Here is a 22,708-nt window from a genome sequence, read left to right as displayed (position 1 = left end):
CCCGGTGATGGGTATTAAGGAGGGCACGTACTGCATGGAGCACTGGGTGTTATACGAAAACGATGAATTGTGGATCACTACATCAAAAACTAATGATGTATTTTATGGTGACTAACATAACATAATAAAATAAAATAAAAAAAGAAATTTAAATATAGTTGACATACAATATTATATTAGTTTCAGGTGTACAACATAGTGACTCAACAACTGTATTCATAACAAAATGCTCACCATAGTAAGTGTAGTTACCATCTGTCACCAGAAAAAGTCATGACAGTATTATTGACTATGTTCCCAATGCTGTACTTTTCATCTTTGTGACTTATTTTATAACTGGAAATTTGAACCTCTTAATACCCTTCACTTTTGACAATACATTTCTTTTGGAAATTCTTCTCTCCTTTGTTTTACATGGCCCTATTTATTTTCCTTCTCTAGGCTTTGTTGTTGTTGTTATTGTTGTTGTTATTGTTGTTGTTCTGAAGCATTTAGAGTGTCAGTATTCCTAAGTTTCGTCTTTGATGCTCTTTCTTATTCTGTATGTTTTTTCCAGGGGGGCAGTATAACATCACACTTAAAAGCACAGAGCTTCGAGTTAGAGAAATCTGGAATATTAGCTCTGCCAATTCCTGCTTTGTGATCTTGGGTAACTTAATATCTCCAGTCTCAATGTCCTCAACTGTAAAAATGAGCTACCCTCTCTTACCTCCTAGAGTTGTTGAGCTTTTGAAATGTGATATACGTAAAGCCTTTATCATACAGAAAGTGCCAAATAAACAGTACTTTAGATGATCTGTTTGTCTGGTTCAAATAATATGCTTATGATTCCAGATCTTTAGCTAAAGCTTCTCTACTGGGGCTCCAAATCTCTACATGTAGTCATCTGTATCAGTGGTTTCAAGTGCCGTTTGTGGTCTGTTGTAAATCAGTGATGAGAATTACATTGGTATAAGAAGAACTGAAAAAAAAAAAAAAAGCACTTCAGTTGAGTTTTAAATTGAAGGCAAGTTACCTTAATTCAATAAATTGACTTTTATATCAAGATTCACACCTTAATTTTTGGTGTTGAAATACCCTTTTATAAGAATGGAACGTCAATATAAATAGATGATAGTTTTTTAAGGAAACATATCCTGACCTAGCAAAAGAAAGAATTGGCAGTCTGAAAGTGGTTCCTCATATTTATTTGAAAATTTTGTAGGTGTGTGAAACCTGAAAGGCCTGGGAGCCTCTGATTTGTTGGACAGCTTTACTTGAATAAACTGTGAGTGCCTCAAACTTGACGCTCTAAAAAGTATATTTATTATCTCCTTCTTTCCCTTCACACACAACCCAACTCCTTTTTCTTCTGTACTATAAAGGATGTCATAACTCTCCATCCCAGTTGATTGTAGGAAGTGAGTTATCCTCAAACCTCCCCGGGTGCCATTACCCTTACATTTAAGTGGTTGCTAAGTCCTCCAGTCTGTCTCTTGATATTTCTTGATTCATACTCATTGCCACTGTCATCTTTTTTGTTGTTGTGATTGTTTTCTTCTTACCTCCAGACTCCTTTCATTCCACTTCATCCTGTCCTAAGCTGCCAGAATGATCTTTTACTTCCCTGCCTAAAATCCCCCAAGATCTAGCTGTCTCCTTTGGGGCTAAATTTTTCAGTACAGACAGAAAGCCCCTCCCTTCCCATCGGCTACCCCTGCCTCATGTGGCTCCCTCATGTCTGCCATAATCAACTGCTTGCATCTCTATTGTCTTGGAATCTTTGTAAATCCAGTTCTGCCTGCTAGTAAATATCCTCTCTCATCTAGACAATTCCAATTAGCCCTTTAAGGTTCCATTAAAGTTTCTACCAACAAGACAGATACATGAAAACAGTATTTGGTGTGTTGGCACATTTTCATACCATTTACTTTCATTATTGAAAGTAATAAAGGGGTATGGCTAAGGGTACCACTGGGGGATGGGCAGAGGGCATAGGAGGCGTGCTATTAACATAGCTATGCATTCCCAGGCTCCAGCGCTGATCTGCAGCCAGGACTGTTTGTAAATATGAAACGTGCCCTCTCCTTTTAGGTACGCAGGTATGTCTTCTGTGCTGTGTGTAGCAATACCCAGAAATATAAATTAAACAAAAGATTATCGGATGACATCAGCTAATGCAACAGCTTGTCTTCTTGAGGAAAAGTTCTAAAAGCTTAATAATCATCCACTGTTTTCTTATAGGATGGTTCTTGTTGTGAATTGTACCTCAAGACTCAGAGGGGACCCAGAGAAGTACCATTGCTTATCCTTAACTCTGCCTTTCACCTCTGCTCTCCAGAGGGGGATCTCAGAGAGAAGAAACTCCCTTTCCTACTTAGGTAGGACAGTTGAGCTTCAGGAAAGGCTTATATTATCTAAGTCTGATCAAAGGCTTAGATATTTTTGTAATGCTTCACATCATATATGTTCTTGATGGTGTGAAAGTACTTTGCTACTGTTTCAGTTAGGATGCTAGGTCTGCAGTTAAATACCCAACTGAGCATTTGAGACATTTTATTCTCTTACATTGCAAAGCGTATTGGAAGAGGCAGTACATCTAGTTCATAAGCTCTGTGATGTCATCAAGGACCCACTTTCTTTGCACCTTTCTGTTCCTCGGCACATTTTTTTTTTTTTTTTTTTTGGCAGGTGAAACAATTTTATTCCACAGTTGTCTTTAAAACCACAAAGACACTATGTTCTTCATATAAAAACATCAGTATAGATACCTATACTTTCTAGAAAATGATTATATAGACCCTCTCAAAGAAAAATGCACACCATTGTATGGTTTCAGACAAGTTGCTAGGGAAAAACACATCTGTACTGATTTCTAAGTATAGATTATTGTCATCAGTACATGTTCCTGCATTCTTACAGATTTGATAATAAACATACAGACTGGCTTATAACTTAATGTTCCATCGGTTCATCAGCCTTTTCTGTAGGTTCCTCAGCAGGTTGAGCAGGCTGTGCCTTTCTCTGTGGTCTTTCTTCAAGACCTTCCAGGAGTGGAGATACATCATCATCATCATCATAAATCGTAAACTCCAAATCTTTACCAACAATTCCAATGGAAACATTCTTTGTAGTTAGGTCCTGTTCTGCAGGAGGTGTCTCTCGTAAGGCACGCAGACCATGTTTAACCAGTGCATTCAAATTGCACTCCATAAACCCAGACATATGTCTCTTTAAGTAAGAACGAGCTGATTGAGAACGGCCTCCAATGGACATGGCTCTACAGTCAAAATAGTTGGCAGATGGACAGGTTTGGAAAATGTGAGGGCCCATATCATCATAGCCAGCAATAAGCAGCCCAACACCATATGGTCTCTGGCCATATCGTTGTGTTGGTATCTGGATCTTGCTTCCAATTAGAGATACAAGATGAGACACAGGAAGAGGTCTGTCAAATACAAATCTGGAATCCAAACACTCTTGGCACATAAAATTACATAACAGTCTAGCATCAGCAGTAAGTCCTGCAATTGAGATACCAGTATGGTTGTCAACATGGAGAATTTTTTTCTGATGAGCTGCAAGCTCTGACTGTGCTCTCTTCAATGCAACCAACACTGCATGGGTTTTCAGACCAACTGTGGCTGAACCTTGCTTGACAGCTTCCATTGCATACTCAATTTGATGAATCCTGTCCTGAGGGCTCCAAACAGTGACATCATTGTCATCCTGGTTGTGAAACATGGTTCCGGCGCAGGTCTGGCTGTGGCCTCCTGCAGAGGTGTGGGTTCAGGAAGGTTCAACGGCACATTTAATTTTTGTCCTTCTTTTTTTTGCATCATGTGGCAAGATGCTTGCTGAAGTTCTAAGCATCACTATGACATGGCATCATCCCAAATAGGGAGGAATCAAGAGGAAACATTAAAGTCATGATCGATAAGACTAGCCATAATCCAGTCCTTGGAACTGGGCACATTGCCAGCCCCAAAACAAGTGGGTTTTGTTAGCAAGGAAAAAGGGAGAGAATGGCTATGGGGTAAGCAACTAACATTGTCTGCTACATGTAATCCTTCCTTTTTAACCATGTGAAATATAACAGTGTTGCATAAAGGCTCTAGCTTGGGTTTTACTTCTCCTATGTCTGTATCCAGACCAATTTTATTTCTTCTCCCTTGTTCCCCCTTGACTTTCCACAATTTAACCTTTCCTTCTCCTGGCACCTCCCCATCACCACCCAGTGGATTTAAGCAAGTCCTACTATTATTTACTACTATGTGTTAAGTTGAACAGTGTGAACTTGCCAATATTAACATATTTTTCCCACAAAAATTTCACAATTTACCCAAATAATTTGGGACAAATGGAAAGTAAATGATAACTATGGAAAGTAAGTATATAAAAGTTGCTTAAAGCCACCAGAGAATATTTCAAATGATGAAAACAAATCTAGTTTGCAACTTAAAAACCAGTGATAATTTACATTAGACATCTTCATTTGGAAAAGAGAAAAAAAAGTCACCTGCTAATAACATTGAATCACATTCCTAGTGATTGACAATGGTGGACAAGATGTCCATTTTTATTTCTTAAATTTGATTAAGGTAATCCAGTCATATCCTGCAGAGAGAAAAAAAAAAGGCATTATTTTATGACTTTCTTGTATAGTATGAACTACTGTTTACCTTACACCTTCCTCTATCCCAGTTGGGTATATTACAATGTCTGCACAAATATTGAAAAAGGAATGGAACTCAATAGAGAAGAATTAATCTTCCTACAGTAGGACACTTAAAAAAAGATGAGTGGAAAAAGCCAGCACAGACGGGGAAAGATAAGATAAGAGTCTCAAACACTCGAACATGGAGAAGATCCAGCACTTTGCAGGAAGCCATAGCTAGACTTTGTAACAGGAGAGGAAGTTATCTGGAAAATGGCATTTCTCACACACCAGCTGTAAGTCAATCTCCTGGGTAAGAGTATCGAGTTAAACAACCCTCGTAGGTCTCTCATGTCTGTGAATGTAATAAGATTCCAGCAACAGAATCATTCTTTTGTTAAGTGGTTTCCCACTTGCCACTCACATCCTGCTAAAGTCTTCTTCTTCTCTAAAGTCTCGTCCACCCAGTTTCATGTGCTTAGTCCCATATGTCCTTTTGGTGGACAAAATAGATCAATAGTATCAGACGTCACCTGGAGGTATAGCCAAATAAAAAATAAAGCTGCACTGTGATCATTAAAATGTAGGCCAGTTAACAGCGGGACAGGGACAGCGTGAGAGTTTTTGAGGAATTAAGAAATGAGAACAAAGAAGGAGAACTTAATATAAATATACGCGAATGACAAAAAAAAAAAAAAGGAAATGAAGATTGTCAGAAAATGAGGGCACAGAAACACACAAGACAACAGCAGAGTGAGAGAAAAGATTTGTTCTAGTTGGGAAAATGTGGATTACAGTTCTGGCTTCACCAACTAGTCATGTAATTTTGAACAAGTCACTTAATCTTTACTTTTTAAAAACAGCTTCATTGAAATATAATGTACATTCCATGCCATTCACCCATTTCAAGTATACAATTCAATGCTTTATAGTATATTCACAGAATTGTACAACAATTACCACAATCTAATTGTAGAGCAATTTATTACCTCCAAAAGAAATCTCATACTCATTAATGGTATTTTCTCCTCCCTCAACTTTGGCAACCACTAAGCTACTTCTGTCTCTGTAGATTTGCCTCTTCTGGATATTTCATATAAATTTCACTTAGGCAATGATTTCAAGGTGCATCTGTGTTGTAGCATATATCAGTTCTTCATTTTTATTGCTGGTTTTCTTGTCACACTTTATAATTAAAAAAAAAAAAACAAATAGCAATTTCCCTATTAGGTTACTTCTGTGAACTTTTTTTTTTGAGTTAATTATCCTTGAAAGAAAAATAGTCATCCCTTATCTGGGAATGACTAAGATCATTGCAATTTACTTTCATGAAGCAGAAGTAAAAACTGAGAAACAGATAAATATCTGTATTTTCTGAAATGTAGAGAAACTTACCTTAGACCTTGTGATTCCAAGGACTCACTGCCAACTTTCACTTGTTTGTCATTAGTTCATTCATTCAACGGGTGTTGAGACTTCCATGTGTAAAGAACTATGTGTTCCTTTATTGCCCCCAAAGAAGGGATATGTAGGTAACTAAGATATAACTAGTTCTTATCCTATTCAGTCCTAGGAACAAAATCACTTCATCTGACACCTGCTGAGGTGTGCCATCACAGAACTGAAGGGAGAAAGAAGAGAGAGCCAAAGGGTTGGTAGGCATAATTTTCTTCTCAGGTCTTAATGGACATTGGAGTCCGTTTGCTCAGACTCTTACTGGAAATATAAAATCCTTCTAATTAGTTAAAGTTATCTCAGGTAGTGTCCTTATCGTTTTTATAACACAAACCAATAGGAAATCTTCATGGACTGGGCGAAAGCTGTGAGTTTTGGGGGTTATGGAAAACTGGAAGACGTATGTCCTGGCAGATAAGAAAACAGCCAGAGGGCACAGTGTCGGAGGTCTTAATAAGAAAATTGGCAATGGGAAGCTTATCTGGAGCAAAGATTTCCTCTGGGTAGGAGACCTTTGCCTCCACTCACCCACTTTGTATAATGTTCTTATTCTAGACCAGTATTAAATAAAATAACATATTGGGCATTTGGGTTCTTAAGATCATTCTTTTATTTTATATACCCTCAACTTTGGCAACCACTAAACTACTTCTGTCTCTAGAGTAGTTGTTCTAGCAGGTAGATCTAGAATCTAATATTAGTTCTAGAATCTAATATTAAGTTCAGTTCTAGAACTTAATAGGGCTTGTAAGTAAAAATTTAAAAAGAAAGACTCTAAAAAGAAAACATCATGCTGTTATTGGCCATGAGGAAGAGTTGGATATTTATTTCATAAAAATGAAAGAATGGTTGCTCTTTATGGGTCTCAACACAGAATAATTACAAATATACCTTAATAACTGAGAAGTTTAATATTAGTAGTTTACCAACAAAAGGCCTATCATTTTTTGGCAATTTTATGCCTTTTTGTATAAAGCTAAAAAAGTTGGCCAGATTGATTCAAGTTGTGAGGAAAAAAGCTAATTGGGTGAAGGTATATATTCTGTACCTACTCTGGTGAAATTTACCCAAGAAAAGGGAGAGAAAGGGACAAATCTATGGATACAGAATAAAATTACAATACTGTGAAGAATGAACACACTTTTATTAAAAAACTTACTTCTAATGGACAATTTCACACACAAAAAATTACTTAGCAAAACCAAATGAAGTATAAATAAAACCCAGAAAATCTTAATAGACCAATAATATCTAAAGAAATTAGATCAGTATTTAAAAATCTAGCCCCTTTCCTATTAAAAAAGCCAAAATGAAAACCAAAACAGAAAAGACAAATAAAACAGATTTAGATAAGTTCAAAAGCAAGTTATAACACATCATCAAGAAACAAATAATTCCAAAGCCATAGAAATCCCTCCAGAGAATAGAACAAGTAACACTTCCCAAATAATTTGATGAGGCTAATATTGTTATGAGGCTAAAACCAAACAAGGATTTTTTTTTTTTTTTGGTAACAGATGATTAAAAGTCATTCTCCCTTGTGAAATAGAGATGCAAAATTCCTGAACAAAATTATTAGCAAACCAAATCTCACAATGTATTGAACAAATACATCATGGAAAAATTGGGCTTTTCCAAGGAATTCAAAGAAGGTTTAATGTTTAAAAGTACATTTGCAAAGCATGATACAACTGTTTATTTAGACTATTATTATCAAAATTATTACCTGCCTGATAATTCAAGAGCCCAATGAGGGCAAAATTGCATCTATATTTTTTTCACTGTTTGATTCCCAGTTCCAAACATATGTGCTCTTGGCAGGCACTCAAATATTCTTTTGCTATTAAATTGAATGGCAAGTGGTTGGATATCATAAAAATTTAGTTTCAGAGTTATTTATAGAAACCAAAATGTATCAGATGTTCTGAGTCAATTTAAAAGTGGCAAAAAAATATTTAATCTTTTAAAAAGTAGAGATCATGTCCTAAGGAATCCTCTCTAGTTGTTTTGCAGTCCAGATGGCCAAAAAAATGTTTCTAGAACTCCATTCTTGGCTAATATTGGACTGACCCTTCCTCACTGAGCCCCAGATCTTCCTCAGAGACCTTCTCAATACAGTCCTAGAGTTACTTTGTATCAGACAATTGGAATTGGCACATACAACACAACCTAGTTGGGATTTCTATATTGTCTCAGGGGAAAAATACCACATTTTTTACTCTAACAAAATATTTAATTATATATTGACTGATGATACTAGAATAAAAGCAGCCTCAGGAAAGCCTACCTTTTAATGTAGATTCAATTTCTCCACTTGGCTTTCCCTTTGGAATGAATATAGGACCTAATGGCAACAGTTTGGGACAAATTATCATTTCAGATTCAGCCAAAATCACTTTTTGTTTTTATTCTGTTAAAAAACCCTAATGGTTTGGTGAAGAATTTGGATTCTAATTGCAGCTTGGTTTTGGCAAAGCTAAACAAAGATTATAAATATTCATGTATCTAGATGCTATATCTCAAGTTATTGTTATTAAACCTCTTAACTAAATTCCAGCCAGAAAAAGAAACACATTTCTCAATTCCTTTTTTTTTTTAAAGATTTTTATTTTTTTATTTGACAGAGAGAGACACAGCGAGAGAGGGAACACAAGCAGGGGGGAGTAGGGGAGGGAGAAGCAGGCTTCCCGCAGAGCAGGGAGCCAGATAGGTGATCACACCTAAGGCAGACGCTTAAGGACTGAGCCACCCAGGCGCCCCTCTCAGTTACTTTTTGAAAAGTCATATGTTAAGTGGCCAAGAGGTTCAAGATAGTTCTCATAAATCACATAATAGAGGCAGTCTTACTTAAATTGTAGACAGTTATCTTGCAAAATTAATTTGAGGTTCAGAGGCAAGATAATCAGTATCATTTTCTATAATATTCAGGCACTTTTAATTGAGCATTGCTACTCTATCCTTAGGAGTCCTTTCTCCAGTTGGAGCAATCATACTGTTAAAAGTGTCAGTTTCAATCAATCTTGCACCAGAAGGTACCATTTGGCCATGTAAATATTATCGAAGAGATCTAAAGATGCTTTTTCTGTGAGGGCTTAGATGAATAGTTTGTCTTTCTGCATACAAATCTCACGTTCTCTACAAGCAAAGACTGAAAGGTGTTTTCCAATTTTAATTTACCTTATTATTTACAGATATAATACTTTTATTATTTGAGTTAAAAAAATGAACTACCAAAGCTCTTCATTTTTTGTCTCTGTGTATGGAGGGATAAAGTATATTTCTTAGCATTTTTCAAGTAGTTGACTTTAAAATTTTTCTCTCATAGTTGAACAAAAAGTAATTATAAGTAATTATAAAACTTACTAAAGACGATGGCAGCTCTTAGAAATATAGCCCTATAAAAATTAGAAAAATTATGAAACTTCCTGAAAATAATTAGAAGCATTGGGCTGAAATAGCTTTGAGTGATTCAATAAATGTGCATAAAATCATACACAGAATACAGATATTGCAAATGACTCAAAATATTAGCACTGTCTCCTAGACTTTAATTTTTATGGGCAGATTTTTAAAAATTAAGTCATTATATGAATTTGAATGAAAAAGAGCAAGAAATTATTTGGTCTATCAAATCATAAAATAAAGAGATTCATTGATAGTGTTGTGAGGAGTTAAACTTTCAAGTAGGGCTATCATAGAGAAATGGTAAAACTTAACTAAAAATATCAGTGCTTCTAGGAGGAGCTAATTCTATGCCTTGGGAAGAGATATTTCAAGATTAAGCTAGAAACTTTTGTTGCCAGAAAGCAAGTATGCTTTGAAATGTTCTGATGTGGTGTTGACAGGACTCAGAAGCCAACTTAAAAAGAGCTTTCATTGGCCAAGCTGTGACAATTTGAGCATAGAAAAAGATAAAAATCAAACTGATTAAAACAGCAGAACCTAGAAGAAGCCATTATTCATAATTATTCTTAAAAGAAAATAGGACTTTATTTTCTCTTCATACAAATGGTACTATATTCAGGTTAATTTCTTTAAAGGAAAATAATATTTTTCAAGTTTAAATATGTAAATATGTGTATATATATAATTTTTAGGATGGGTAAGATGACATCCATACACAAAGGATAATGATCACCACCATCACTGCGGTATTTTTTGGAATCTACTTTGCTCACCATTGTGTGCTTTTTGATCTCCTTTCAGGGATCATTTGTTTTCTTCTAGAAATATATTTTAGGTGCTTTTATTTAGGATGTCTTAATGGGGGAATCTGTTTTCATCTAATAACTTACTTGTTTTGCCCTCATTCTTGAATGATAATCTAGTTGGATATACAAATCCAGATTGACTTTTGAATATATTTTTGAATACATTTTCTTTTCTTTTCTTTTCTTTTTTTTAAGATTTTATTTATTTGACAGAGAGAGACACAGCAAGAGAGGGAACACAAGCAGAGGGAGTGGGAGAGGGAGAATTAGGCTTCCTGCCAAGCAGGGAGCCCAATGTGGGGCTCGATCCCAGGACCCTGGGACCATGATCTGAGCCAAAGGCAGATGCTTAAGGACTGAGCCACCTGGGCCCCCATTGAATACATTTTCTCAACATTTTTCTGGCTCCCATTGTAACTATAGATTTGTTTTTAGTTGAATTGTTATACTTAAAGATTTTCTTTTACCTGTGAATGCTTTTAAGTTCTTTGTTCTTTATATGTGAACAGTGACTTTGGTTTTTTTTGTTTACTCTTTTGTCTTCAGAGCTCAGAATAGTGGCTGATAGTACTTTCTCAATAAATAATTTTTCAATTATTTCAATGAATAACTTAAAAGTTTTCTGTAGTTTGAATCTAACCTTAGTCATGGCGTTCTTGGATGAGTAAAATGAGACAAAGGGCCTGAAGAATATAGTATGGTACCTGGCACATAATTACTACTCAATAAATGCTAGCTTCCATTTTTACTGAGAGAAAAAGATTATTGATCTCTGTAATAGGAAGAAAAGGAGCTATTACTCTGTGAGCCTACGTTCTAGAGAGTAGGCAACACACACGTGCACACATCATATCTTCTCATCATATTTCCAAGTTTAAAATACAAATATTGATTTTATTTTTTATTTTCCCCCACTTTGGCTCCACAAAAAGTGAGTAGTAAGATTTAGAACAAAAATATTTACAAAACAAAAAGAGTTACCTCTCCAGTTCTGTTGGATGGTGCTGCAAGTATGAAACAAGGATTGCTTGTTTAAGAGTGGGATGTAGTCTTTACAAGCTGAAGAGAAGTTTATCCTGTTAAAAGGACATTTTGCTGAAATGCTTTCATGGAGTGAAAGCATTAGACCAATTTTTGAAATAAATTGTGAATGAAAGCGTTAAAAATAGTAACTTTGAGGGTAAAGGTGATATTCTTGGACCATGTCATTATAGGTATTTTTTCCTGCAGTGTCTTTATAGAAGGGTTCTGTTCTATGTATACCAAGACTTCTAAACTTCTCTCTGAATATGTTCAAAGAAGTGAATAGAAATTTCTTTAATTATGTTCCAAATCCATCAAATAATTCCATTTGAGATTTCTGAGGAGATTCTATGCCCGTATTTTCATTCATCTAATTTTTTTTTAGGATATGGTTATTCAAAACTTCTAATTGGACAGAATTCATTATTTTAGATCAAGTATTTTTAATACTTACATGATTCTAAAATCACACATTCAATAAAAGTCAGCATCAAATTAAATATTTGACCAAATTGTCTTTATTTACTTTGCTAAAATTATACTTTGTTTAAATGTATAAAGCCTACTTTCTGATAACATCTTATATATGATGAAATTCAGCATTCTGTGGTTTCCACTTGGGCATATTCAACCAGATTGGGTTACCAGCATTACTAGAAAGACTCTGTAATGTTTTATAAGATGGTCCCTTGGCTTGGAACTTCCGAGTGAGTGAGGTATTGATTTGAGATCAAAGCATGCTTAACATAGTCCCTCAAAGTGCTCAAAAAATACCTGCCAAATGAAAATCTTTCAACCCTGGAGTGGGGAAAATGATATTTAACAAATGTGAGTGCTTTTTTGCATGTGGCAGAGAATTTTGAAAATTTCATTCGGTCCTATGTACATATTCCAGTGTGATGCATGTGTATTACATTTTGTTTCTTTCATGAAGAACTGAAGAACTGACCCTACCTCGGGGTGAGTGGTAACAGCTCCAGACAAATGTAGCAGCCCATTGCTGTGCTTCCCTTTCCCTCTCCCACATGTAACATGCCTGGCTTTACAGTCCCTTCTTTATAAAGCTGCAAATCTAAGTGCCCAGATCAGTTTATGGCTTCTTTTTTTCATCTAGCAGAAACAAAAAAGTGTCAAGAGAATGGAAGAAAGTTCTTTTCCCAAGCATCCTGGTGAATATATGTTCTTTTGAAAGTAGAGAGGAAATTAAACTGGGGCTGAACCATTTTTCTTTTTTTCTTTTTGAAAGCTCTCTGTTGTTTGATGTCCATGATGATCATTTAGACTACTCCAGAAGCTGCTGGAATAATATACTTACTTAACAGTGCCTGGAGATTTCTTAAATTTGAAAAAACACAAAGCTCAGAAAGATAAATTTTGTTTCTGTAGTCTTTGTTTACAGTTTGTATTTGGTGAGACTTACCTATAATACATTGCATCTAGGCCGTGTAGCCGTTGCATCCTATACCAAATTAAAGAAGAATGTTTAAGCCTGCCAGATGTTGTTTTCATTAAATTATTGATATTTATATTTATACAAAGGTAGCTGAAAATGATCTCATAGGTTCCTATCAGCTCAATTTCCCAAATGACTCAGTGATTTCACCTTAAATCTATAGCACGTAAGAGAATTTCTGAATTATCTTTGAGAAATAATTTTTACATTTATTTTTAGAAGGTAAGTTATATGAATTAATATGGGGGTCATGGATTAATACAGCTGTTGGAAATGAGAAACACTGTATGTTTTAATACTTGAAGTGACCTACTAAGAGATAGTATCATTAATTGGTTTCATGCATGGACTTTACTTACAGATATGGAGAAATTATGCTACTGTGGGTTGAGATCCTGGCTTGGTATATCAGTTAGCTTGTTTTGATTGCAAAAACCCAAATATTGGCTAACTTAAACAAAAAGTAAATATATTGACAAACTGTCAAGATATAACAAATCTGAAGATTGGAGAATCATATCCTGACATAGGCAGAAACTGTAGTTTGGGGAGAGTTAAAGAAGCAAGAACTACAGGAAATTTCTCAAAATAGAAATAGATCAAGATGCTGCTTCTGATTGAATGGGACTCACCATTTTTTAAAGCCTCACACTACTTCCTCAAGGATCAAAGTCCCAGAAAAGAGTGGCTACATTTTGTCCCTCTTCCAGTACCAGTCTAGCGGAAAGAAGAATCCAGCCCTTGACCTTTTGTAATGGAGTCAACTATTTCTTACCTATGAAGACTATTCTTTTTTTTTTTTTTTAAGATTTTTTTTATTTATTTGACAGAGAGAGACACAGTGAGAGAGGGAACACAAGCAGGGGGAGTGGGAGACGGAAAAGCAGGCTTCCCGCAGAGCGGGAAGCCCGATGCAGGGCTCGATCCCAGGACCCTGGGATCATGACCTGAGCCGAAGGCAGATGCTTAATGACTGAGCCGCCCAGGCGCCCCTATGAAGACTATTCTTAACGAATGAGATACAATTCCCTATAAGGAAGTTGGAATGCTGTGGGAAAGAGACGATGCTGGGAACCAAGAAATAACAAATGTGCATTATGCTTGTCTACTTACTAATGATGTAAACTCTCTTAGCCTCAGTTTCCTTATCTGTAAAATAATGACTATAATTCCTACTTACTGGATTACTCTGAGTATAAGATCAGGTAATACATAGAAAATTCTGGGTACGTAGTATTCACTCAATAAATATTGGTTATCACTATCATTATTTTGTACTTTCTGTGGTTCTTTCACATACATTGGCTTCTTTAAATCTTCACAATATCTTGTCAGGTCACTGTAATAGATTTTATTACTTTTGTTTTATGGATAAGAAACTTGGACTTAGGAGGCATTGCCCAAAGCCTAAAGCCTGGTGTTATTCCAAATACCCTGTGTTTCCTTCTACAGAGTCCAGCACATTACTGCAGTATCATCAGTTTGGAAAAAAAGATGAGGGAACACTGCCGAGCCAGAGTTTTCTTTCTGAGAAAGAGAGCTTGATGAAATTCAGAGCCAATTCTTTCAGCAAGAGGATTGTTTGCTCACTGCTTGGCTGCAGGTTAGTTTGGCTATTGTGCTGTTTCCTGGAAGCAGTGTTCTGAGAGTGAAATCCTGATGCACATTCACAGGATGGTATCAACGTGGCTTTCAATCCTGTGACTTTATGGTTTCATTACAAAGATATCCAGGTTTGTAAAACTGCTTTGAAAGTATGGCTGTTAGCCTGTTAACAAAATGTGAGAGTACAGAAAAGTAACCTGTCACACACCGTGGAATTTTCCAAAGCAGTTCACGGCTGTGCATGTGGGCAGATCTGCGTCTGTCTTTCCTTTCAGTTTGACACCTGGACACCTATGCATAAGAGCGGGCCAGGCTGTTTGATAACAAGCATAGTTTTGGGGCTTGATAGTTTTACTATCTCTGCAAGGTGACATCTCTGTCAGGTGACTTACCCAGGCTAGGAAGCTGTTTCCAGAAACCATGAGGAAGCTAGCATTTTCCAGCTTCCTATCTCTAGGGTCCATCTTCCTTTCCTGCTGTCTCTGGGATGAGAAAGCAGAAGTATGCTCGTAATAGTAAACAAAATCCCAATTCCCTAATGCTAAGACAATAAGCAGAAAGGGACCAGAAATCTGGAGAAAGTATTTAGTTTTTCGGGGATCTATTGACTGATTTCTTGAAGATCTTTCTTATTTCTTTTTCACTTAAAGCACTTAAAGTGAGATTTTGAAAACCACCCATGTTGCAAATTTCCCACTATGGCCTGCTTGGTGTTCGTCATTCTCTTTATTACTTGTGCTTTGCTGCCTTGTATTTGAGTTCTTATAGTTAGGCCTGTGCCTCCTGTGAGACTGAACTTGGTGAGAGTTGGAGACTGTAGCTCACCCATTGTTTTGCATCCTTTATTGCTTCTCAAAGCACCTTCTGTGGCCCAGCGGCATTGGCATCACCTGGGAGCTTGTTAGAACTGTAGACTATCCAACTTTGCTCCTGACTTACTGAGTCAGAACCTTCGTTTTAACAAGATCCCACATGCTTCATATGCATGTTATAAATTGAGCAACGTTGCTCTTTAACACTTTTTATACAATATATGTTAAATAATAGGAAAGATAATAAACATGTGAAGCAGGTAATTATATATCACTTATAGAACCCCCTCCTTAGATTCTGTAGTAACTTCAGAATCCTGGAAGCCATGAACACTTGATTCTTCTGAATAGAGATGAAGTTGGCAGTTTCAGAATCTATTTGCCCAACTCAAAAAAAAAAAAATTGAAATAAGTGATCATGCAGTGAGCAGAGATGGAGGAACAGAGTCACTGCACATCAAATTTGGTTCGGTGCTCCAGCCAAGGACAGTCCTTACTGCCTCCAGATGATTGCCACAGTGAGCTTCAAGGAGCAGTAGGAGTTCTAAGGCACTACGTCTGTTTTCCTCATCATTTCCTCTGATCTCAACTAGCTCGCTCACTTTTAGCTATTTCATTTGTTGATGTTTCTGCTCATACTCTATTTAGAAAAAAAGGGTCACCTCAAAATATGTACACAAAAAATAAACACTAAACAGTCGCTACCTTGAATCCAAAAAGCAAAGTTTGTAAACCACTTTGCTAGATTGCCAGTGGTCCTTTCTCTGCTCCTCAAGTTCCCTGTGTCAAAAGCTAACTATTGTGTTTAGCCACAGAGTTCATATTGAGGTGATTATGATTGTATAAACTCAAAGTTCTGTTCCAAGAAGTTATTTTAGTTGAGTTTTCTCTTCAATATTTAATGATTACAATGATTACGTGCTCTGTGGCAAGGACTGTGGTTGGAGCTGGATATATAAAGATGAGTATGATACAGTATCTGCTCTCGAGGAAATTTTAGGCTGGTAGGCTGGACGGACACATAAATAGATCGCTTCAAGAGACTGTTTGATCAAGGATGCTCAGGGTGCTTTGGGTCTCAGGAGAGAGGCATTGTGTGATTGGAGAAGAGTCAGGATCAAAATTGTATTTTGAATGCGGAGTGAGAGGTAGGTGAAGAAAGGAATGTTGGAAATGCATTCCAGGTAGAAGTTGCAGTGAGACTAAAAATGCTGATATATGAAACCACTATGATGCATTTCATTGTCTACAAATTTACAGCAATGGTTATCAGGAGGAGGCATGTTATTATTTACATCATAAGAGGCAGGAATAAAGTACTTATGTATTCCCCATATACTCTCAAGTTTCTTCTTGGTAAGGGGAATGCTTTACAGTAAAAATTAAACTCTTTGAGGGTTAACATGTTTTTTTTTCCCTCCTGTTGAACTCATAACATTTAAACATGTAGTAGGGACTCAAGAACTATTTGTTGAATAAACAAATGCATGAACTAATTTATTAATTTGAAAGGGGGTAGACTGAGTTTTTCTTAGCAATGTCTTAGTTACCTAGACTCTGTCATTGATAAAGATAATGAAAACTAGAGGGAATAATGCCTCTAAGAACATGGAGGTGAATGACAACCAAAGGTGGGAAATCCTGCTGGTCAGAGGACTCATCTTCTATTAGGCAAGGTGAGGGAGTGGGGGGGGGGGGCGGTTTGCATAAAATTTGAATTGAAAACAAAATATAAATTATCATTGGAGATTTTAAGAAATCCTCAGTGATGTTTGAAAAATATATACAATAATTTAATATATGTTTATTGATAAAATCTAAGCAACTACAAAGACATGGTAATAAACCAAATAGCAGGCTTATGTTGGACCCATATATACGTGGGACCCCAAATAGATTTACTGTGAAGCAAACAAAGCTTTGCTTCAGGGCTCCTTACTTGGTTTAGGAGGGATCCTCCTATGACGTTTACATTGTTATATGTTTTAGGGACATTTGCAAGAGTAAGTTATTTTTACCACAATTAGTGAGGACTGCTAGCTCTTGCTAGGTAAACTTAAAACACTGTAAAGGGATTAATAAATAGGACTATACTTGGTTCCTTTCTCCCTGCCTGAGTTAGTTCTGACCTTAGCCAGACCCTTTTGTTATCAAATTAATGGAATTTACTAATTAGAAGGCAATTGAAGATCTTCCAGATGGTGCTATATCCCAATTTCTTATCTAAGGAATCTTTATAGCAGGATATACCTGGTATGTCTTGATTATTTATTATAAATTAGTCTTCACTTCATGGCTTTATGAGCCATAGCTGGATTGAAAAATGGAAGTTAATTGTATAGTGTTTCTTGCTACATGACTACAGAGTATAAAGATTGAGAGACCCACAAAACTAAGAGGCTTCCTTGGGCCATTTTGTATTGGCCATAGTGCTTGTCACGCTAAATCCAAATGCATGCCAATGTGGAAAAGGGATTTAGAAAGATGTGTTCCGATGTGATATGACTCCTTTCTTGTAAAGTTGAATAATCATTAATAAAGCCTGGTGCTAGGTAGGACTTGGTTTTTGTGAATCTGATTGATGATTCAATGCACTATGTTAGTAGAAACACATTATAATAGTTGTCTGTGGAGTATGGGGAAAGAACTAAGAAGAAGATAAAAATAAATAGGTAAATATTAGTAAATAATATAAATAAGAGAAAACCTTAGTAGGACAAATAATGATAATATGTTATGAACTGAGGAGGTGATTTAGTGAACTCTCATCAGTGAAGGTCCAAGAAAAAAATATAAACAGTATAAAGGTAAAGAAGTGAAAGTCCCTTCTATGTCCCTTGCAATAGGTGAGAATTTAGTTTTTATCCTTTTATATACATGTATATCATATGATATTTTTAATGTTTTTACATATGTACCATATATGTTATATATATACACAAATATATATATTATATATACATAAAAATACATATCTTTTTATAGCATTTCTTGGGAATTTATATAGATGCATTCTCATTGTTAAACTATGTAAAAATAGAAAGTCTATATATATGGAATATTTGGATTGTTGCACTTAAGCACCTACTTTCATCTCCCCCCACCGAATGTTCTAAATCCTCAGGACTTGTGGAAATGATCCACTTTTCCTCATTGGAGTAGAAAGGCCTTCCTCTTCCTTGAAGACTATGCAGAGACTTCAAATAAGGCAAATGCCCTTAGGAACAATGCTTGCACTCCTTAAGACCTGTCCCGATCTGTCACCAGACTCATCTAAGATAAGATCTCAGTAAACCTGTGGGAAAATGCAGATCCTAGGAAAAGGGAGAGATTGCACACAAAGCAGCAGTAGGATGGCCTAACACATGCCAGCAGGAGTTGATCTAGCTGTAGCTCCTGAATGTGCTTGGGGACTTTGTCTAGGAGTGGACCAAACAATTGTAGGATACAACTTTGGATAAGGAAAAGTTTGGCAATGGCCCTAGGATGAGAATTGCAATAGTGCAGGAAGCACCAACATCTCCGAGAAGCTCAGTAACCAGCTCTCCTCTGTAGTCCAGGGCTGATGGTAGGAGATGCTCCAAGACTGGGCTCCCCAATGACAGTAGAGAGGATAGAATCCCAGAATAACAGAGGCCAGATGACAGCATTTAACTATCAGAAACAAAGTGGGAATAGTAACTGTAATTGGCAGTAAATTAGGAATGAGGGTCAGCTAAACCTGACCCAGGAAGGCAGGGCTACTTCATGGATGTGTGAGTTGTGCTTAAATGGGCTCCCAGCTTTGTTTAATGCTATGCTGTCACCATCTTGAATTTCATTGTAATTCTTTAATTACTTAACAAAGAGCCCCACATTTCATTTTTCATTGGGTCCTATAAATTATGAAGTCACAGGGATTTTATAGGAATCTGTGGAAATGGTCCATAGAACATGGTATTCTAGGGGCAAGATATAGGGGTAGCCAAAAAGGGGTATTGCATAAAATATGTGATTAGAAGAGATCAAGAAAGGATGGACAGAAGACTTTAATGGAAAGTCATGATCTCTTACCCAGATTTTAGACCGTAGTGATTTATCATCCCTAGAACCTATCGGTTGGAGAGACCAAATTCCCATCATGAAAGGCTTTTTAATGCCATAGCAAATATATACAGTAGTGAGTCCCTTAGTCCTTTCTCAAAGGAATTTATCATCATTTACTTGGGTAACTAAACATTGGGATAAAGGGAATACCCAGATCTTTTAAGGATCCCTTTGGAGTTATATGTAGAATCTATTGAATAGTTTGAAATATATTGAAACCACTGGTTAGCTTTCAATAAAAGACCATCCCTAAAAGCCCTCAGTGGCAACCCTGTCGGGACCCCTCTAACCCCTGAGAGCTTTTTCTATATCCTCACTTAATAAAACTCTATCACTTTACTCATTCTCCTTTGTCCTCGAGATTCATTCTTCGACTCTGTGAGACAAGAACCTTGCTCTCCCACTTCACCGTGATCTAGCTAAGAAGATTTCCATGCAGAACATTGAAAGTGTTACCTTGCTCCATCTTACTGCCTATCATACAAAAAGAGAGGGATGAGTTAAAAAAGAAACATTTCAGCTTTCAGGCATAACTTAAAGGACACATAAGAGATTAAGGACTTGAGGGATTTGAAACAGACTTTTTATTCCTGGCCTCTCCACATGCAGAAGATTCTCAAAGTAAGAAAGTTTATCAGGCCAGACATTAAATTAGGAGAACTGTCAGAAAATCCAAACATAAAGCAAATTGTGTGTGCTTTAAGATCCTTTCTTAAGATAAGTAAGATGTGTTTCCTAGCTTCAAAAAGTTCGGCTTCTGTTATAGATTCTAAACGGGGAAGTAAGCAAATACATAAAATGTAGTGTGATCACAGCCCTGATAAAAGTAAGCAGGGGGTGCTAGGAGAGCATTCCAGGGACACTTCCCACAAACAGGCAGGAGGATGGCATTAAGATAAGGCTTTCCAAGAAGGGGCATCTCTACAGTAAGTAGTGAAGAATAAATAGGAGTTATGGAAGGTGGGGGTGGGAGAGATTTTTTCAAATAGAGGGAGCTGAATGATATTATAGGAAACCCTCAGAAAAATCTCCTAGAGGAGATCTGAAACCCTTGACATGTCTTGTAGAGGTTTTCCCCTTTTATAGAAACAAATGGGATCAACCAGCTGTAAAGATTCTCTCTTTTTAAAAAAGGTTTTGTTATAGAACTTAAAAAACATCCAAAAGAAGAGAGAATCTATCATGAACCCTCATGCACTAATCTCTCAGTTTAAAAATAATCAAACTCATGGCCAGTTTTGTTTCATTTGTGATTACCCCTTCCCGCATTGTGTTATTTTAAAGCAAATCCCAGGCATATATGATTTCACCTGTAAACATTTTACCTCTAATGCATAAAGATTCTTTTTGATTAATAATCACAACACCTTTATCACACACCCAGATTAACACTTATTCCATAATATTGATGCTTCCTTTTGAATAAGGTAGGCCACTGTTGCTGGGTTCTTCTGGGAAATAGATCACTTAAATCACTCTAATGCCAAAAGAGAATTATACAGTATCTGAGGTCCTTTTAAGAATTCCTTTTTTTTTTTTTTTTGGAGGAGGCAAGATGAGGAATTATGCTAGCTTCCTCTTTTGTAGGTATTTAGGAGTCGTAGGTTAAGAACAAGTCTATCCTCAATGCCCCAAGAAGTTATGAAAATGTAAGAAATGGAAGTTGCTATAGGCTCTTAATTTTGTTCCTTTGTAAGTTTTTTCAGAATAGTTATTCAGGTTATACTTAGAGAGATCTAGCTGCTGGTTTCAGGCAGTCCCTCTGTGGTCTACCCTTTGTGCCAAGTGATTTCTTCCTAGACTGGCTTAGGTGCTGGGCTGGGTGGATGAAGCTCTCTTACCTTTACATAGAGGAACAAAATTCAGTGCTGCTAATAGACTGCAAATAACAGGAAATAAGGAGAAAGGATAAACAGAATCACACCCAGTACCATGGTACCCTAGGACTTGTGCTTAAGTACGAATTTATAATCAAATGCCATCTGGCCTTAGAGTAGTAGCTATGCTGGGTGGACACTCCAGTTTGGCTGATCTCAGCATCCATGTGCAAAGACTTAGAGACTTGAGAGCATGACCTGTTCTGAGATCTGTAAGGGTTATTGCCAAGTACAGGGTTGATAAGGCAGGTGCTGGAGAAGTTAGTGGACACCAAATTGTAAGTAAAGAAATTAGGAATTATTGGAGTATTTTAAGTGATAGATTTCTGCAATCAGATTTGTGTCAGAATGGGGCATAGAGGAGGGCACAAAAGCCAATAGGAGACCATTTTATCAAAACAAGAGAGGATCAGTGCATGAATGAACATAGTACCGTTGAGAACCATGACTGTGGACAGTATGGAAAGATGCTTGCAGATAAGTCCACAGTACTGGGAGGCCAGTTAGATGGGAAGTTGAGAGGAAGGAGTTAGGGGTGACTCCCAGGTTTGTAGCCTGTCTTGGAGAATTGCAGTGCAGAGATTTCCAATTGCAATGTTTCTTGGCTAATGTGCAAATTCTACTGGATTACTAGTCAGTGACCATTGCTATTCTAAACCCCAACAGTAGCATTTCTGAGGTCAGAGTTATGGTCAGAGAGTCAATTGGAGGATCAGGCAGTTCATGTTAGAGCTAAATGTTTATTCATCCAATGTGTCTTCTGGTCAGCATGGAAAACAATTCCTAGGTTCCCATGTTCACTTGAACTTCTTCCCTAATGCTTTATTTTTAGTTACTCTCACACTAAAATAAGGTTCTATTTGGTCTTTCCATATTGGAGTCTACTTGATCATGTACTATAATCTTATAGGTTATAAGAAAAAAACAAATATACTTTGATTTAAAGGCTATTACATCCCAAATTTCAAATTAATACTTCCATAAATTAGATAGGACTTCATGTACCAGGTTTCTCCTATATCCTATTATTGATTATTTAATAAAATCTTCAAATTGATCTTTATCTCTCTTCCAGAAAATAAGTATAGTTCTTAGGCTGTTTTCCTTCTGGCAAAACCAGAAGAAACAGCAGAATATTTAATAATAGTATGAGGTCCAGGATCTCAACAGGATTTATAAGCTGTCTCTGTCCTTTTCCTGTGAGGGTTGGCATTCATTTTATATAGTGACAAACGAATGTGGGAATAGAATCTTTTGTTCTTTTGAAGAATCGTTTACACCAGCATTATGGACTGGAGCAGTTTTGTAGCCACCTGTTTTCTCCATAAGCTGTTTCAAACCCATGTGATACCTACTCCTACACCTGATTTCAAAAGTTAGTCACCTAGTACAGCTGGAGAGAAGTAACACAATGTGACATTTATTATCTAGAAGAGAGGCACATTTTCCTCTCATATCTTGAACGTTTAATCACTTTATCACCACATACCTGGGGCAGATCTACTCACTGTCAAACATGCAAAGTCCAAGAAAGAATTTTGGGTGCTTTT

The 22,708-nt window shown here is 36.6% G+C and overlaps 1 protein-coding gene and 1 pseudogene across 12 annotated transcripts in view; one reads left to right on the top strand and one right to left on the bottom strand.

Moving 5' to 3' along the window:
- GRXCR1 (glutaredoxin and cysteine rich domain containing 1) overlaps positions 1 to 22,708 on the top strand; it is a 291,367-nt gene that overhangs the window by 82,131 nt on the left and 186,528 nt on the right. For 3 of the 12 annotated variants that reach the window (XR_014143050.1, XR_014143043.1, XR_014143040.1), the window contains one exon: positions 14,231 to 14,381. The exons of 7 other annotated variants lie outside the window; for them this stretch is intronic. The gene's annotated coding sequence lies outside the window, so the exon portion shown is untranslated. Of the gene's footprint in view, positions 1 to 6,203; positions 6,292 to 14,230; positions 14,382 to 22,708 lie in introns of all 12 variants that reach the window. 2 more of the 12 variants (XR_014143041.1, XR_014143042.1) reach the window with 1 other exon arrangement.
- LOC102737526 (proteasome subunit alpha type-1 pseudogene) lies at positions 2,658 to 3,773 on the bottom strand (annotated as a pseudogene).

Source organism: Leptonychotes weddellii, chromosome 2 (genome assembly GCF_054177405.1).
Source record: "Leptonychotes weddellii isolate Sample4059 chromosome 2, ASM5417740v2, whole genome shotgun sequence".
NCBI classification, from domain to species: Eukaryota; Metazoa; Chordata; class Mammalia; order Carnivora; family Phocidae; genus Leptonychotes; species Leptonychotes weddellii.
This window is presented reverse-complemented; position numbering and strand designations above follow the sequence as displayed.